Source organism: Stylophora pistillata, chromosome 12 (genome assembly GCF_964205215.1).
Source record: "Stylophora pistillata chromosome 12, jaStyPist1.2, whole genome shotgun sequence".
NCBI classification, from domain to species: domain Eukaryota; kingdom Metazoa; phylum Cnidaria; class Anthozoa; order Scleractinia; family Pocilloporidae; genus Stylophora; species Stylophora pistillata.
This window is the reverse complement of record NC_142530.1, coordinates 22615544-22634938: the sequence shown is the minus strand read 5'-3', so window position 1 is coordinate 22634938 and position 19395 is coordinate 22615544. Positions and strand designations below refer to the sequence as shown.

The 19395-nt window shown below is 39.5% G+C and overlaps 1 long non-coding RNA gene and 1 pseudogene across 2 annotated transcripts; one reads left to right on the top strand and one right to left on the bottom strand.

Moving 5' to 3' along the window:
- Positions 1–5985: 5985 nt before the first annotated feature.
- On the bottom strand, positions 5986–10404 carry LOC148719301 (uncharacterized). The gene is made up of 3 exons (XR_015993901.1): positions 10109–10404; positions 6657–6707; positions 5986–6075 (listed from the first exon to the last, which is right to left on the bottom strand). It is a non-coding gene; the product is annotated as an uncharacterized LOC148719301 (long non-coding RNA).
- Positions 10405–14308: 3904 nt separating this feature from the next.
- Positions 14309–19034, top strand: LOC148719300 (uncharacterized; annotated as a pseudogene). The gene is made up of 3 exons (XR_015994278.1): positions 14309–14424; positions 15059–15169; positions 15692–19034. The product of XR_015994278.1 is annotated as an uncharacterized LOC148719300 (transcript).
- Positions 19035–19395: the final 361 nt, after the last annotated feature.

Here is a 19395-nt window from a genome sequence, read left to right as displayed (position 1 = left end):
GGCGAACTCTTCGGCAAAAGTCTTGAATTTGCTGGTCGAATTGAGGAACAGTCGGAGGTCGCAGGGAAGGTCTGAACTTCAGGCCTAGGCCCAGAACCTTAGACTGCCACTTAGTCAGCTCAACAGAAGTAAAGTTGTGGATTTCCGAGTTTCGTGGAAGCAGGTCAAATAGAGGTCGATTGGCCATCTTAAATAACCATTTCTGGAGTGTAGAACGTCTGTCTACTTTACGTGGCCGGAACCTTTGCCTCGGGCGTTTTTTGACGGCGCTCGAGAATTGTTAGGACTTGATTTTGACCTCTGGCGTTGGTTGGCCTTTCGGTGTTCGGGTCGGCTTTTCCGCGGGTTGCTGTCGTGCCTGGCACTGATTTTACCAATGCGCTTGGCACCGGTTTGACTGTTTTGCTTTCCATGAGGACCGGAGTGGACGATAGATACTTTGCGCTGTCGACCTGTATCGACACGGTTTGTTGTGCCAGAGGAAAGACGGAGTTCGTTTCGAACGATCTCTCGGATCGAAGTTTCAGAAGACACAAAACCCTCACCAACGTCCATGTTAACAAGACTTTTATGTTTTTCCTTGCGGTCCATCTCTGTTTGAAGAGCTTTAGAAGCTCCAGAGACTGCACTGTCTTTAGAAAGATCTTCTGCGAAGGCTGAAGCGGCGACACAGAGGCTGCTAGCTTGATGTTCCGAAATATCGGTTTTCCGGAGCACAACCTTCCATCGCGCAATCGTCCCTTCAATATTGGCAGTAGTGGAACGAACAGCCTCCTGATGGACTTTCACTTCAGCACAGAGATGATCTTTAGCAGCTTCCAACAGCTTCAATTCTGCCTCGCGAACAATATCGTCGAATTTGGCTTGAAGCTCGTCGACATTATGACCTTTGGCTTGGATTCTCATGATCCTAAGACCAGATAGAGTTATAGCTTGGCCCGCGTGAGTCTCTAGAAATTTGATTCTAGCTTGGAGAGAGGAGTAGGCTTTCTCGGCATCTGCTCGCATTCGAACTGTCCTTCGGAGGATGGTTTATGGTTTCGATAGTGGGGTCGAGTCTGGAGGAACTGCTTACTGGACCTGGTAGCTCTGGATCCAACAAGGCTGAAGATCGGCGACGTTTTGCTCCGGAGCGACTGTCACCAGTTTTGTTCGCCATGTGGCTTCTTCTAGTATTGACTTGAACAATTTTTTAATTATAGACTGGTGAGCAGCACTTCTGCGAACAGTAGTTGTAAAACTTCTTGTATTTTTCTACGCGTTTCGTCTAACTGTCGTAGACTTCTTCAGGGAGTTTTAAAAGTATGACTAAACGCCTGTATTTATAAGCCAAAGTTACAAGGGCCGATGACCGTAAAGGCTTGGCCGGACTTACGAACAGGAACAGGCGAAGTTGTGAAAACTTTGTGAAAAATTTAACACGTGAAAGGCAAGGTGAGAAAAATATTTAGGGGTCCACGGTTTTAGCTTGTATTTGTGCAATGATATGCAGTGTTCAAATGGTAAACGCCTCAGTTACAGAAGATCAGAAACAAACAAGTATGTTCTATGGCTTTTCTGATTAGGATTACATCGATTATTACAAGAAATTCAGAATAAGTGACTGTTGGAACTAGGTGCTGACTACTAATTCCTTAGAAGGCCACTAAGGATGATCTCCTTGTACTAGGAAATCATATCGAATTTTTGTTCCTACAGGTAAGGCTGTATTTACTAAGCTATTTTCCCCTGATTTAATAGCGTTCCCGTCGAATAAAGACTGAAAGTATGGTGCAGCTGGAAAAGCTATAATGGTAACCTAATCATTCTAAGCAACATACGGCAATCTGCGGTCTTTCCTTACACTTAGGTAGCACGGAAAGCCGTAAAACTCTTGAACAAAAGCTCATCTTTCAAGCCGGCAGTCTAAATCCCACAGGTATCAACGAACGCTTTTCATTCCACTAATTTCTTCGTGTTTTTCTCGTTGCCATGTTCCCACCAATCACGTAGCTCCATTTTCTGCCTTTAAAAGGACACACAACCCACAATTCCTCTATTCGCTCCGACGAAGGACTAACGCTCGAAACGTCAGCTTTTATAATCGTAACGGTGGCCAATTTACCATTTCAACTTTGTTGATATATTCAAATTATTTCGTTACCCCCGCCGACGCAGCCCCAAACTTTTCTTTAGAAACTATCAGCCTTTATTCATTTATAATGGTAACAGACGGTCTTGAATAAACTTACCAACAACCTAGTAGTCGTAAAATGTTTCCTGCCGATGTTGCCAGAGTAATAACGAAGAATCACCGCAATCGAATGTATATGATCGCGTTCATCCGTGAAACCATTTTTTCCATCCAAGAGGTTATGGAAAACATAAAGAGAGAATATTGTAAAAAAGTCCTGGAATTTTACTGATTGGAAAGAATACGAACCGTTGGTATGTTTTCTTAGTTCCTCAATTTAAGGATTTAAAGGTTTCATGTTTAATCACCAGATTCAAGACAGTACTTTGAAATCAGCTTAATTTTTTTCGAAGTTCAGTGGAATCCTCAGTACTCGAACTGTTAAGGGAAACGTAACGCAGTACGATATACAGGGGGGAGTGGGGTGAGTGAGCTGAGCTCACTTGGGATGGGGCACTACATTACTTTGCAAATCGCTCGCCAACTGCTAGTGATTGACACTTCTCATTCCATGTTCTTTGAACAGTCTGCAACGTTAATTAAGCCGGTAAACCGATTGAAAGTGCAGTATATTGCTTGAATGATCATTTTCGTGAATCCCGTCTTAGCATTTAAAAGTCGTTCAGTTTACATGTGATTGATTCCACTATTGGTTGGTTGTAGTCACCCATTTGGGGCAGCCCTTCGTACTCTTTTACGGCTGTTCAACATATTCCAAGTCTACGGCTCTTTGAAGCAAATACAAAAATACGCAATTTCAAATTTAAAATTATACATTATATTTGTCCACTCATGATTCGTAACCCATTTACTCTGAATTTGAACTAAAAAAAACGCAATTGAAATTCCCTGGCCATCAGCTCTTGTTTCGAAAAATCTGGTCTGACACCAAACGATTAAAAACAACAACAAATGTCGTTACTCCATTTAACGTTCCAGAAGAAAATCAAGTGTGGATGTCTTGTCGAGAGGCATTGTGCAAAGTGGGTGATGTGCTGGCTTCGCAGATCTTTCGAGACAGTTCTGTCAGTAGAGGGCTTAAAAGGTAACTTTCTCGATTATGAATATGGTCGATTTGGATCATTTTGTATGTGTCTATTCTAGAAGAAAGAAAGAAAGATCACAGTAAGTGACAAAATCCCAAATTCAGCTCATATGCTCCTGAGGGGATCGCCTTGAAGTTTCCTAAATCAGTCACTCCCATTGGCGGAGATCTCAGTGATAACTCAGAAATATCCATTTACGAGTTGTCCTCGCTAGGGTGAAGAAAGATGAGATGCACAAATCTATATAATGACAGGACATCAGTAATTGTTCTATCTACCTAATGGAGTAGGTAGACTGGGTAGCGCTTACCTGAGAATAAGGTAAACCATTTATATTTACCAAAGCATTTGATAAAGAAGTTCTTCTTATTTTTTCATTTATTCATTTAGGTTTTTTTTTTGCCACAAAAAACATGCCACGTAAAAACTTTGCGATTGAGTAATTAGAGAAGAATTATAATATTACAGTTATTTACAAATTTTCAATGACTATATATGAATTGAGTTCCTTATTTTGGGTTCCTCATACTTTTGATTCCTACCTTCCAAAGTTGAAATAAATTCAAGCCCTTGCGATCTTTGCTGGTAGAGACAATTCTAAAAAAGGCATTCAGGCGTCTGTACTTGCGATAATTCTGGCGCAAAAGAACAGAGTAGTGTTGGTCAATGTATAAACTGAAACATGTTAGGGCGTAAAGACTCATCCCATAACACGCTCTGATCACGATGCATATTCTCTTCACTGTTCTCTATACATTTCCCAGGGTGCTGACTAGGAGAATTTCCATTTCAGCCTCAGGTACAAGTGAAATAATGGCCGATCCCTTAAAACTTCACGATGAATTGAACAAAAAAAAAAAATTAAATAATAATTATAATAGTCACTAAGATTCCTCTTTGAAGAATGCAAGTAACATATTTCGACCAACCTGTGGGGTAATGGCCCACTTGTGGTTGTTGAATGTTGCATAGTTATTTTGTAGGAATTTCACAACGTTTCTTGGAGCAAATTTCCACAGAGAAGTTGTTTTGTAATCTACCGAAAGAAAATACGTTGTATCAGTAGGGGTCGCTCTAATATTTGTGTCTATTTGACAGTTCAAACTGAACTGTGGTCACCCTCTGCTGCAAATCTAATATACAGAGTGTTTTGAAAGAGGGCCTCAGTGGGGTGCTGGCTTTAACGGCTAAAAGCAGGTTAACATTTTAGCCATTTTACGGCTAACGGTTCATTGGTTTTGCTCTTTTACGGCTAAAGGTTAACCCCATAATATAATCTGTAAAGTTCAAAGATACCTATTTATACATGGGTTATTTTTCAGTGGTCAGATATCCACCAGAAAGGGAGCTAAGTAAATTGCTACGAGTTCGTTTGAAGTACAAAAACATTGAACTTACAGGGAGAGTTTAAAAAATGCTCAAAGGGTTATTCTGCAAGCTAAAACTTTCGGAATGTCTCAGGAAATTGAATCCAACTTTTTTACAAATAATATTGGTGCTGCTATGATAGAGGATACATTTACTGATTGCTGACATTATTATTAGCATAACTAATAAAACAGATGTGTAACGTTCTTCAGAGGTTAGACTAAAGAAGACCGATAGAATAATGAACGCAAAGCAGAATGCGTGTTGAATCAACTCTATTAGAATCAAAATCAGGACACACCCCTAAAGCGGGTTGGATTGGATAATACCGACCTCTAGGAAGAATTAATTTCAGGCCGACATTTTTTGCATCGACATTGCTGAAAAATTCTTGGTCTAGCTGCCCCTTTCGAAAACCTCTCCCAGCAATTAGCATTGAAAGCAACTCTAAGCCGAGACATTCTCCCCAGATCGGAAAGATGTCGCCTTCATCATAAGCCTGCGATAAGAAATAAAATCGTCGCACTTTGTAATAAAACTTATTATACTTTGTAACAAAAAAGTTATTGCACTTTGTAAGAGGGTCTCAGTGGGGTAAACCGATAGCCGTAACACGGCCAAAAAAACATAACTGCTCGTCGTAATTGAAGTTAACCGTAAAAATGTTTTTCCTCTCCTAGAGTGTGCCATTTTGGGCTAACCGTTTGCCGTAAAATGCCAAAATTTTAACCGTTAGCCGTAAAAGCCTTCATGCCACTGAGACTCTCTTGAGGTTTACATGGTAGAGAGGTCGGCAAGCAGGTAAACCCAAAAATAACCATCATCCCTATTAGTAACGACATTATAATATAATAATGAATATCAAATAATAATGTAACTTACTCAATTGTGCACCGTTTGGTTCTTTTCTCGTAGTGATAATAATAATAATGATTTAAGTAATAGTTTTAGATAAAATAATGATTTTATGTTTCGTATTTGATTCAATAGATGACAATAATAATAATGATACTGGAAATAGTATTGATTTAGCAGTTGATTAGGATTAATATTTGGAACATTCCAATGAAAGAACCTAAAGCAAAATCATAGGCTGCTATTTTCGGTGGTTCAAGACACAAATTAATTCTTTATTTGACAGTTTATTTGCGTATTCGCAAACAAACATGTTTTGTTCATATCATTCAGCTAGATGATGATAAATGGGTACAATTCGCTGACGTGTCTTAAATATTTCTTCCTTCAAAAAACTATCACTTGATGAATAAGTTTTCACCTTCACTGAGGGAGGTCTGGGGACGACAATTAGGGAAACAAAGCTGGTCTACACGTGACACGCCTCCCCGTGAGATAACGAATTGAAACCACTTGTGGAAATTAATTCATTTTATCTGAAATTTTACCTTAATTGACAGCTCTAAGATCTGTTTCCCTACTCTTGTGTAGTTTGTGTGGTGTAATGACCTATGGCCTCCAGGATATATGGCACTAATTTACGTAAAAGTCAGAGAAAAGGAGAAGAAAGCCAAATGAAATAAGTTAAGTATCATGAAAAATTGAAGTGTATTATGGGAAATTTCCCGTGGGAGGAGGGGTGAGGGTGGGGCACTATAGAGACGAAGCGAGGATTTATCAAAGAGAACGTTATCCCAGGTATGAATTTCTGTCAACTTTACGTGAAGTAGCTATGTTGTGTATCAGTGGGCTGATATTTGTGCGGTGAGTAAATGGATTATCTGGCACTGGTGAAAAGTTGTGCCTCATAGTCTCAAGTCTGATTTATAAAATGTGAATTTTGTAGACCTCAAAATAGTAATACTGTAATACTAATAAGAATAATAATTTCACAAAGAGGTTTACGGGAACCCCCCTCCCTCCCTCCCTCCCCCTCTTAATTTTGACTACGCCCCTACAACAAGCGAGAGCGAACATGGTGATGAATGCTAGTCTTAATATGATCGAAGTTTACACCATTCTATTTTTTTATCTAGCATAACCGTAAAGAATACCTTAAAAATAAAGGATTTTGCCACTTTCAGGAGGTCGGCTTTGTCCATCGCTCTACTTACCCATTAATCGAATAAAACAACTTTTCAATTTCTTCAGCGGTGGAGTTAGTGCTGCAGAATGTTGATTTAAGGATTAAGAATCGCATATCGCTAGGAATGGTACAAATACAAACAGGTTCCCAGGTTCAATATACTGTCGTGTAACGCTCCCGAACAAGCTGGCAACACGACCTCAGGAAAATCAATCACGGAAAACTCTCTGAATTAAAAAAGGTGTTGTCAGTTTTTTTTTATTTTTAGAGAAAAAGCTTCGAAAAAGGTTTCCAAGTTTGTATTCCTGCTCTAATTGTTACCCAGTCCCCTCAACTCCTCCGCTCTGACGAAAGGCTAACGCTCGAAACGTCAGCTTTGACGGAAACCCTTCTGACGGTGGCTAATTTACATTATCAATTCAGTTGATAAAACCTAAGTTACCTTGTTACTCCCATCGACGCAGCACCACAGTTTCTTTAGAAACTCGCCCCTTTATTCTTATTGCTACAGCTGTAGCAGCCCACGGCCTCCAAGGAAAAATTGACTAATGGTAAATGGGTATAAGTAAAAGGTAAAGTTTGCACCCGAGCCAAGTGTCCTATCCAGCGGAGGCTTATTCCAATTTTTTTTTTTAATATGAAAAAGGTACAAGTAGTGCTACTCCCCTCCCCCTCCCTGGAGGGTCATAAAATATTCCAGAATGTTCTGTTATTTATCATGTTGTGCTTGTTACGAAACGTGTTATCGCATAATTAATAATTGCAAAAAAACAAATAGATAAAGTAAATGATCGGTAGAATGTTAGCTTATACACGCGAGTGAATTATCTAGAGGAATTTAAGGCGTACGTTTGGGCTGGAACATCCTGTAACACATAGAAATATGTGACACGTGCTCCGCAAATAGTGGGTGTGGGTTTAATTGCTAGGGGCTAATTGGATTAGTCTGGGTAAGGACGCAAGTCAAACTGTGCGACAGGAAAATGGCTTAGTTAAGCGCAAATAAGCATTGTGAATCTCGAATTTACGTAACTAGGTGTGTATTTCCGTTGTGATAAATAGAGATAACATGCTGTAATTGAGGGCATTCGGAATAGACATTCAGATCGACTGAACGTAGATTATACGGAGATTGTAGAGGCGTACGCGGATCGTAAATAAACTTGAAAAAACCAGAAAGATACAGTCCTATTGATTGCTGTACCAGCGGAACGCAGGGATTTTCCTTAAAGTGCTACTGAAACGTAATTTTCATATCCGAGATTTTTGCAATATAATAGAGTTTGAACGTTATTTGCAAACGCTGTGTACTTTTTTTGGGCCAACGCATAGCGGAAAGTACATTTTTAACAATTCGAAGTTGACCGGCTGAGATCAAAATTGGCGGCCATCTTGGCGCGGCCAAAACAGCCCTGTGACGTCACTGGTTGTGTACTTCTGTGAAAGAAGGGTAAAAGCATGGACTGTGGCTTGCATGTTGGGAAGCCGAAAAAGGGGATTTCGGGCAAAATGCCATCCTCGTTTTCTTCATCGGCGGCCATATCGGCATCTTGGCTATCTGCGAGAGGTTCGCCTGGATAGGGAGCAAAATTCCCGACTGATACCGACAACGAATCTCTACCAGTCTATTTAGTTAATCGCAACTGACGAGATCCACAAGATTAGGATCGAAACCACGGTCTTGCCTGACCATCTACAGAAAATGTCGAAAGACATTATAACGGCAGATGGGCTACTAAACGCCCCGGACCAAGGCAATGCCATTCAGAGAATGAAGAAAACATGGAAGCCTCATACGACATCGCCACTGAAGATGATCTACTTGGCAAGTCTGAGGATAACGAACAAATCCCTCTGTACAAAATGCCTAGCAGAACATGCCTAGAATCCCTACAATATAGGGCGAGGGCCAAAATAAGAGCAGACGAGGATTTCAAAAATGAGATATAGCAAATCCTTAACAACGCGGAGCAAGAAACAGTAAAGGCGATCATGTGCTTCTATGAACGTGAAATCGGTCGTTTTAATACCGAAATAAAGAAAAGAAAACGAGCCAAAACGGCTGGAACACCGAACACTGAGAGCTGTAGAACGATCGAATCAGCGCGCGTGGCGCAAGCTGAAAGCAATCAAGACAACTTAACGATCGAGACAGTAAAAAAAAATAGCTGTACATCTACAAAGGCGAACGATTCGAAAAAGACGCAATCCCTGATGTGGGTTCTCAGTGCTACACAAAAAGCAAATTCTCATGAAAAACTGGCATTTAATAGAAACACAACCACTACTGAGCGAACTATACAAAAATCCGCCGCTCGTATCTTACAAAAGAGGGCGGTCGCTCAAAGACATACTCGTGAGGGCTAAACTTTGAATAGGCTACTCTAAACACACGCTGGGGAGTCGTGTAGGCCTGTCAACCCCATTTTACGGCACCATCTTCCTCTTCGCTACTGGAGACAACTTCGCTTCGTTCAGAAGAAGATTCACTTGACAAATCTTCAATATCTGCCATCTCCTTCGCCCACGAATACAAACAAACAGTAAGTGAAATAAACCACGCTATCGGAGTGAACACAACCAGTGACGTCATCAATCCATTTCGCTCGGTACCAGAGCCCGGACGTGGTTTTGTGTAAAATTTTTGATTCGAACGGTTAAAAAAGATATCTTTCGCCTCATTTTGGCCAAAGCAAATTATCTCATGATGATCACCATATTCAAAACTACAGGTTAGAGCAAAAATTTCAGATACGAAAATTTCGTTTCAGTAGCACTTTAACGCAGTGGAGAATTCTGCAACAGTGCTTAACCATGCTGAAAATGACTTACCAATAGAATTTGATGGAATCATATAGAATGATCTATCTATTTGAGTGGATTTCATTTCCATCTGTTGAGGTAGTCACTCGATAAGCTGTCATACCCGCCAGATATCTAACCTCCCCCCGGCTAGGTCAATGGATAGAGCACTGGACTGATGTGCAGGAGGCCGAGGGTTCGAGTCCCGGCCGGACCAACACTCAAGGTCTTAAAATAATTGAGAAGAATATGCTGCCTTTCTATAACATCAAGAAATGGTTTAGAGATTCTAGTCTTCTTGGATAGGGACAAATAAATGGAGGTCCCGTCTCCTGCAGGGTTAGGGGTAGGAGACGTTAATTTCCCACGCATGAGATTACTGTGTGATGGATGTCCTCCCCTGGGATAGGATGGGTGGGTTGTTGTCTTGCGTTTCATACATGAGCCTCTGGCTCGGGCAATATGGGTAACCATGCCCCACGTAAAGACATTAAACTTTGATTACTTACTAGTATTAGACCCCCTTCCCTTACCGGGATACCAGTATATTGCAAGTTAACCTACGGCATTTTGTCAGGGTAACCTTGCTATAGTTGATTCATATTCCCAGTTATTTTACATCTTAGAAGTGAATTAACTAACACATGACTACTAGTGGGCCAGAGTAATAAAGGATACAAAATAGGGACCATTCTCCCTCCTGCAGACTCGATAAACTTGACGTAAGTGGCTGCAATTAATTGACTTCCGAATTTCGTCACATTTCGATCCGTTTCTTGAGCAAGCACACCTTCATTGAAGCAAAAATAAGAAACAATAATAACTGAACAATATCGCCCATTTTCCTTTTGACACCCCTGTAGAATTTAGCATTCTTTGCATTTAATTTCAGTTTATTAGCATTCCCTCGGGAATACGTTTTGTTTTTCTTTCCCGCGTTCGGTATAATTTACATGTTGTTAATATTCTAGCTTTTTAGTTTCATCGTTGATTTCACCTAGAGAACATCTGGTTTAGAGTTGCCTTTTTTCGCGGCCTACAGCGCCGATACAATGTAAGTTCCTAGTTATTATGTTCATTGCGTTCGCTTTAGCCGCCTTTCAGTTTTATATTTCTGCATTTTGTAAACTTGTATTTTTGTTGGTTCTTCATTAGTTCAAACCTCTCCCTCCGATGGAGCGTTTGAAATCATTGCTGCAAGCGGCCACGAAAAGACCCGCCTTTTGGCAGTAACAACCCCTGCGATCGCAGCGTACTCAATTATTGTGCTCGAGCTTATAATTGTTTTTTTATTTTGTTTACCTTAAAAGATAGTGTTCGCTCTATATTTCTATATTTCTGGGAAAACATCTCGCAAATTTTAATGAGGGCGTCTTTTAGAGGCGTTTTATTCATGAAATCATGAAGCCAAATCGCAGTTCTTAGTTCTGTTTCTGCACCAGTAGCAGAAAATAATTATAGTTTACTGCTTGACCAAACAAGACTTGGCAAGACAGCGGAACTTCAAAGATGATAATAGATCTTTTCTTATGACGAGAACACTTCCACAGGCGTATCATTATTTTTGTAATGTTTGCTTACTTACATACGGCTTATACTATTTTGCGAAACGAAACGAAACGAAACGAAACGAAATTATACTATTTTGCGAAACGAAACGAAACGAAATTTTGCGAAATGGCGTTTTTTCGCCTTTAGTTAGCAAATATGTCCTCCTCGTCCGAAACAAAATGTTTTCACTAATAAAATGATCAATATTTCTAAGAGCCTGCTCACCTCTCATTTTATTGACCATAGTAGAATTCGTTTCGCAAAGTAGTAATTTTTGACAGAATTACTATTTTGCGAAATGGCGTTTTTTCACCTTTATTCGCCAAATATGTCCTCTTCGTCCAGAACAAAATGTTTCCACCAATAAAATGATCAATGTTTCTAAGAGCCTGGTGACCTCTCATTTTATTGACCATAACAGAACTCGTTTCGCAAAGTAGTAATTTTGACAGAATTTCTATTTTGCGAAATAGCGTTTTTTTCACCATTATTTAGCAAATATCTCCTCTTTCCCCGAAACAAAATGAAAGACAAGTACTTGTTTTTGTTCTCGATTGCTCTTTATTGGCTCGGAGTTTACTGTTTATTGTTGTTATAATTCTGTTTTCTATACTATTTTGCGAAACGAAACGAAACGAAATTTTGCAAGATTGCCTTTTTTCGCCTTTATTTAGCAAATATGCCCTCTTCATCCGAAACAAAATGTTTCCACTAATAAAATGATCAATATTTCTAAGAGCCTGGTCACCTCTGGTCACCTTATAACGTATTTTTCTAGCAGTTTGACCAAACATCGAGCGTTAATTGAGTTCGGCTGGAATTGCCAGTCACGCATGTGGCTTGTTGGTCAGCTATAAAATCGAGTTGCGGCAACCATAAAGAGAACAGAACAAAATACAAGGAATACAGAGCAGAATAGAAAACAGAATTATAACAACAATAAAGAGTAAAGTCCGAGCCAATAAAGAGCAATCGAGAACAAAAACAAGTAGTTGTCTTTCATTTTGTTTCGGGCAAAGAGGACAAATTTGCTAAATAAAGGTGAAAAAAACGCCATTTCGCAAAATAGTAATTCTGTCAAAATTACTACTTTGCGAAACCAGTTTCTATTATGGTCAATAAATTGAGAGGTGACCAGGCTCTTAGAAAGATTGATCATTTTATTAGTGGACATATTTTGTTTCGGACGAAGAGGACATATTTGCTGAATAAAGGCAAAAAAACGCCATTTCGCAAAATAGTAATTCTGTCAAAATTACTACTTTGCGAAACGAGTTCTGTTATGGTCAATAAAATGAGAGGTCACCAGGCTCTTAGAAATATTGATCATTTTATTAGTGGAAACATTTTGTTTCGGACGAGGAGGACATATTTGCTACATAAAAGCGAAAAAACGCCATTTCGCAAAATAGTAATTCTGTCAAAATTACTACTTTGCGAAACGAGTTCTGTTATGGTCAATAAAATGAGAGGTGACCAGGCTCTTAGAAATATTGATCATTTTATTGGTGGAAACATTTTGTTTCGGACGAAGAGGACCTATTTGCTAAATAAAAGCGAAAAAACGCCATTTCGCAAAATAGTAATTCTGTCAAAATTACTACTTTGCGAAACGAGTTCTGTTATGGTCAATAAAATGGGAGATGACCAGGCTCTTAGAAATATTGATCATTTTATTAGTGGAAACATTTTGTTTCGGACGAAGAGGACATATTTGCTAAATAAAGGCGAAAAAACGCCATTTCGCAAAATAGTAATTCTATCAAAATTACTACTTTGCGAAACGAGTTCTGTTATGGTCAATAAAATAAGAGGTCACCAGGCTCTTAGAGACATTGACCTTTTTATTGGTGGAAACATTTTGTTTCGGACGAAGAGGACATATTTGCTGAATAAAGGTGAAAAAACGCCATTTCGCAAAATAGTAATTCTGTCAAAATTACTACTTTGCGAAACGAATTCTACTATGGTCAATAAAATGAGAGGTGAGCAGGCTCTTAAAAATATTGATCATTTTATTGGTGGAAACATTTTGTTTCGGACGAAGAGGACATATTTGCTAAATAAAGGCGAAAAAACGCCATTTCGCAAAATTTCGTTTCGTTTCGTTTCGTTTCGCAAAATAGTAGAAGCCCTTACATACCAATAATTGGACGAGTGTTAATTGTCCTCCTGTTATCACTGCTATGTAGGGTCGGGAACAGGTTAGAAGGTAGGTGGAAGTAGCCGGAAAGGAATATGAAAAAAATCGACAATTAAAATTTAAGAAAGATGGACTAATGCTCGAAACCTTATTGGAGGAAGGAGAAATTTGCAAAAATAAGATTTTGAATCACCGTACCTGCTTTTTCCTTGGTCGTGTTTAGGGAGTGCTGCGAATGTATTAAATTCCACGGCCATAGAAATCTGCGCAACAGAAAGCAAAAATGTAATTTTCGTTATGTTTTCCCGTCTCATATTCCCTTTTTGACCGTCTTGAATCAATTAACTGATCCTCCGTGAAGCTGGTCAATAATAAATTGGCGTTTACTCTACAGGCTTACTGACCACAAACCACGTTAATGACCCCACTTGATGGGATTTATTTGAAAAGAAACTTGACAGGGTGTCGCTTTGTCATGGCCAATCAGCGTTGCGGGTGTCTTGCGGGTGTTCTCACCCTGAGTATCTCAGGAGGGTCGTTAAATTAATCAGGATTTTACTACAGGGTAACCTTTTAAACAGTAAAACAAGAGATTTTACTACAGGGTAGCTTTTTAAAACTAAAACAAGAGATTTTACTACAGGGTAGCCTTTTAAAACTAAAACAAGAGATTTTACTACAGGGTAGCCTTTTAAACAGTAAAACAAGAGATTTTACTACAGGGTAGCCTTTTAAAACTAAAACAAGAGATTTTACTACAGGGTAGCCTTTTAAACAGTAAAACAAGAGATTTTACTACAGGGTAGCCTTTTAAACAGTAAAACAATAGATTTTACTATAGGGTAGCCTTTTAAACAGTAAAACAAGAGATTTGTGAAGAGACCTGCAGGTTGCACGTCACTTTTGATTTCCAAAAGGATAGAAGAGACCGACCACGAATTTCTTATTTTTCCGGCCGTTTCTTTCTGCTGAAAATTGCTTCGTCTACAAACAGAACAAAATCGTTAAGAATAAAGTTGTAATGGAACAACAACAAAAATTTTTTGTGGTTAGCAAGATTTTTGCCCGTTACAGAGAAGGACTCGAGAAGGACTATGACTATGTCGTTAAGAATAAAGTTGTAATGGAACAACAAAAAAAATTTTTTGTGGTTAGCAAGATTTTTGCCCGTTACAGAGAAGGACTCGAGAAGCACTATGACGGAACACTTTAAACAAATTTTTCCAATATTTCCATACCAGCATACAAAACATCAATGAAAAGTTGGACACCCAGCTGAAAGAGGACACGAGGAATGGAGGTAAACAACTCAGCAAGATAAAAGAGCGTTATAGTAAAATTTTTCACAGGGAATATTTAAACTGTTGTGGACAAATACTCAGAAGCCACTTGATATTTAGTGGGAGTTACGTTAAAATATACTTGTGGAATATTCCAAAGATTAAACGATTTAGAGGTGCATGACTCGCTAACACTTACAGCTTAGATTGTGAGGGCAGAAGATAAGCAATCTGCACGCCGTGTTCGTGCGTTACGGGGCACATATGAAATTTTGTCAATTTATGTTCATTGGCCAACATATACCTTACTGGAAAGCTGATATGATGGTCTGCCAAATATGAAAGATAAACCTCTCCTAGAAAACTGCTTTTTGTTCAATGTTTTCAAGTCGGATATACCATGTTGAGATTAAATGTAAGCTGCAAAGGCACGTGTTAACTCTACTAGCTAGGTTCATGCAATCGCACTAATCAGCAAAGCTAAAATCGTTTTAAAGGAAAAGTTATGCTACTTTAGCCGGCGACCAAAAGATAACGGGTCCAAAGGCGCTAGTTAGTGGGCCACGCTGATCTTGGTACAATTAAGTGTGAATTTAGAATCTGTTATTTAACAATTTCAGCGGAAACTGAATAAAGAGAAATATTGTTTCGCAGAAAGTACCACACAAAAACTAAGTGAGATGAAAGGTGATATTAAAACGGTCAAACGAACATTGGATGACTTGATGAGCAGGCCACCATCTAACAAGAGACCTAGGAAGGAAGGTAAACGCTTTTAAGTAATAAATGTTAGTGTTGGATGATTCTAAAAAAGAAAATGGTGTAATGTGAGCAGAATCTTCCTACGTTCTATGATGCCAAGAGGAGACATAACTCTGCTAAACTGCTGGAGCTGATCAAACCACTCAAAGCATCACAGAAAATTCAACTTAAGAATCACGAGTTTTTTTTTAACCCTAACGCCTCTCCATGTACTCAAGCAGTGCCACCACTGAAACAGAATAGGGGCGCTTTCTGGAATAGGAGCGCCTAGTAGAAAAAGAGCGCTTATTAGAATAGGGGTGCTTATTAACAAAAACCTGATTCGAGAGGGGCACTCATCAGAAAGGGGGCACTCAGTGAGGCGAGGGCGCTAAATTGAATCCATACGGTACTCTATTACCTTTTATTTCCAGCGAGCATATATTGTCCAGAAAAATATCTCTGTTTTAAAGAACGTTCCTAGAGACAAGAGAAAAATCATGAGCTGACGCAGTAATAATTGCTAACGAGTAATTTTTACTTTAGATGACTTTGACCCCGCGAAAGTTATCGATGACGTTCGTCGGCTCTACAAAACCCGTGAGGGTTGGCTGGCACCGTTTTCCTGGTGTGAGCGATTTCACTTCTCATTTGGTGGCATCTACACCAGACTTAAAGTCATCTACAGAAAGAAAACGGGAGGAACAGCTACGGACCGAGTTGTCACGATGTCGGAAATCTTCAACCCGCACGAAGAATGTGAAGAGCCAAGAGTTGTGTTAATCGAAGGGAGACCTGGTATGGGAAAGACAACTTACTGCAAGAAAGTTGTTTTCGACTGGGCTACAGGAAAACACGCAACTGGAAATACCTTTAAAAACTTCCTAATGGTGCTTTTGATCAAATGTCGTGATATTCAGTCTGGCCTTTGGGAGGCCATTGAAGATCAACTTCTGCCTCGCGAAGTTGGTGAAGACCAAAGAGAAAGATTCTTCGACTTCATTCGCCGCAGTCAATCTAATGTTCTCTTGGTACTCGATGGATTGGATGAAGTTTATGAGAGGAAGCTATCTATGTTTTTAGAAATTATTCAAGGCCGAGTGCTGGCAAAATTTCGCGTTGTTGTTACGGCACGGCACAAAGCTGGAGTTAACGTTCGAAAATACTGCGACACACTGCTAGAGGTGAAGGGTTTTACAGAAGAAGACGTGGAAACCTTCATCGAAATTACTTTAGAGCGAACCAAGACTTGGCTGCGCAGCTTATCGAACGACTGTATCATGATAAAACCTTCTGTGAAATGTCAACGAATCCTCTCAACGTTGCGCTTCTTTGCCTGGTCTATGAAGATTTGAACGGTGTCTTTCCTGAAAGCAGAAGTAAGCTATACATGGACATAGTGGAGTGTGTCCTGAGAAGATACAAAACAAAGCAGTACCTACCAGAAAACGGTGAGGACCTTGTTGAACTTTACGAAGGCCAATTGAAACACCTTGGCTCGATAGCATTGACAGGTTTACTGGAAGACAACATGGACTTTGACGAGAAGGAGCTCGGAAAACACAAAGCGAGTGATTTACCTCAATTTGGATTTCTTTCGGTTCAGCCCGGAGGTAGTAAACGAAGACCGACTAGACTTTATGGCTTTCTTCACAAGACTTTCCAAGAATTCTTCGCAGTATATTATCTCAGTTTTCAGCTTATCAAGAAAGAAATAAGTACGGACAGCATAGCTGCTAACAGACGATATCGCTATCAGCTGAGAGAAGTGCTTCTGTCTACATTTGGCATTCTAGCCGCATGTTGCAAGGAAACTGTAGAGAACCTTGTCAAAAGTATGGCAACAAAGTTGAACCAGGAGGAAGAAAAAGACGCACCTGGTAGTTTGGTGTTTATATTAGAGTGCATTAATGAGTCCAAAAATAACAACAACGATTTTAGTATAAAGTTGGCTCGCACCCTTGGTGCTTGTCTGCGAATTGGAGCTGTTGACTATCATGATGCGAAGGAAATAGATGAAGCACTAGTTGTCGTTTTGGCCAACGTCCTTAAAACCAATTCAACTGTGACAAGGTTGGATTTGACAGGTGTTGTCAATGGTGGGACTGCTCTGGCTGAGCGTTTGAAGGATAATATATCTGTGACACATTTGACTTTGGCTGCTAATCGCATTGGTGATGCTGGTGCTGCTGCTCTGGCTGAGATTTTGAAAGGAAATACATCTCTGACAATGTTGGATGTGAGTGGTAATAACATTGGTTTCTCTGGTGCTGTTGCTCTGGCTGATTGTTTGATAGAAAATACATCTCTGAAAGAGCTGCGTCTGCCTGAAAATAAAATTGAGGATGCTAGTGCTGCTGCTCTGGCTGAGTTTTTGAAAGAAAACTCATGTCTGACAAAGTGGTATTTGCATTGGAAACATATTGGTAATGCTGGTGCTGCTGCTCTGCTGAGTGTTTGAAAAAGAATACATCTCTGAAAACGTTGTATTTGTGGAAAAATAACATTGGTTGCACTGGTGCTGCTGCTCTGGCTGAGTGTTTGAAAGAAAATAAATTTCTGACAGAGTTGTGTTTGAGGGAAAATAACGTTGGTGAACCTGGTACTGCTGCTGTGGCTGAGTGTTTGAAAGAAAATTCATCCTTGGGAAAGTTGGAATTGTCTCAAAATAAAATCGGTGATGCTGGTGCCGTTGCTCTGGCTGAGTGTTTGAAAAGTGATGCATCTCTGAATACGTTGTCTTTGTGGAAGAGTAACATTGGTTGCTCTGGTGCTGCTGCTCTAGCTGAGTGTTTGAAAGAAAATACATCCTTGAGAAAGTTGGATTTGTCTCAAAATTGAATTGGTCATGCTGGTGCCGCTGCTCTGGCTGAGTGTTTGAAAGAGAATACATCTGTGACAAAGTTGGTTCTGTCTGACGTTAGCATTGGTTACTATGGCGCTGCTTCTATGGCTGAGTGTATGAAATATAATAAAACTCTGACAAAGTTGTATTTGTATAGGAATGAGATTAGTGCTGATGGTGATGCTGCTCTGAATGCTGCGCAAGAATGTCATCCATTTCCGACAATTTACTCTGATAAAGAGTACAGGAAGCGTTAACGTCAAGAATAACGAACCACTATTGGCTTTGAACCCGCGTAGGGTAAATGTGCAGTAGCTTCTATTTGTTAATGTCAGTGTTTATACAAGACTTTATATGCTGCATCTATTACCTTTAGTGAGAGATTTTAAAGTGTAACACGTTGAAAGTTTGGCCACCGTAAAACTTTACAACGATGTTATCTAAGTAGCGTTTACTCTGTTTGCGATTGATATAATAATTAACTTTTCATGGCATTGCATTAGAAAGTATGCTTTATCCATGACGGGTGTGTGTAAACCGCGAGAATGTCCGCGCGAGGAATAAGCTGAATGCATTAAGGTCATATGCAAAAAGGCTGCCTCGGATTTTGTTTACAATGAAAATCGGCTGAATTTTTTTTGTCTTTAGCTGTAGATTCACCTCACATTTTCTTTAAGGAAATACCGTCAGATTTAGTCAAAGGTTAGAGTAATTATTTCTTTTCTGATCAGTTCCTCGATTCCCATCGACCTTGCGTGTGATAATGTGCTGATACTCTTCTGTATTTTGAGGAGAAATTTGATATTGCTAACTCTTGGGTTATAAGGGTTAATAAAATGAGTTTTAGTCCTGTCTTATCGTAAGACACTCACTGATAACTATATGAAGCTTTGTTAAGACCAGAAAAAACAATTTTTCTGTCGAGGTGAAACTTGTTTTAAAAATGCTGCCACAACATATATTTTCACTTTGTAAGGGTAACTTAGACGATAGATGTACTTCTGAGGACTTTTAACTGATGTAAATAAAAGTATTTTCGATAGATTTTCATTTTTTATCTCATATGGCTACCTATCCTGATTACATATTCCCATTATCCCCAAAAAAATCCATGCAATCTGAATGTTCTTCATCTTGTTGTTGTTTCCTCATCGTTTGTCAACTGGCCTTGAGTTTATGTTGAAAAGTCGTCACAACATGGACGCATCGGGAATGAAATTTGTCTCAAGAGTTTAATGTTTCATGCTCATTAGAAACCGTTCATAACATATTGCCTGAGGGGAGAGGGGTCGAGTGATTTTGTTTCTTTCATATTAAAACTAACCTGATCCTCACTAAGGCTCTTTAGAATTCTAATGACCCCTCCCTCATTTTCAGTATTTTTTCCATTATCCCCTGTTAGTAA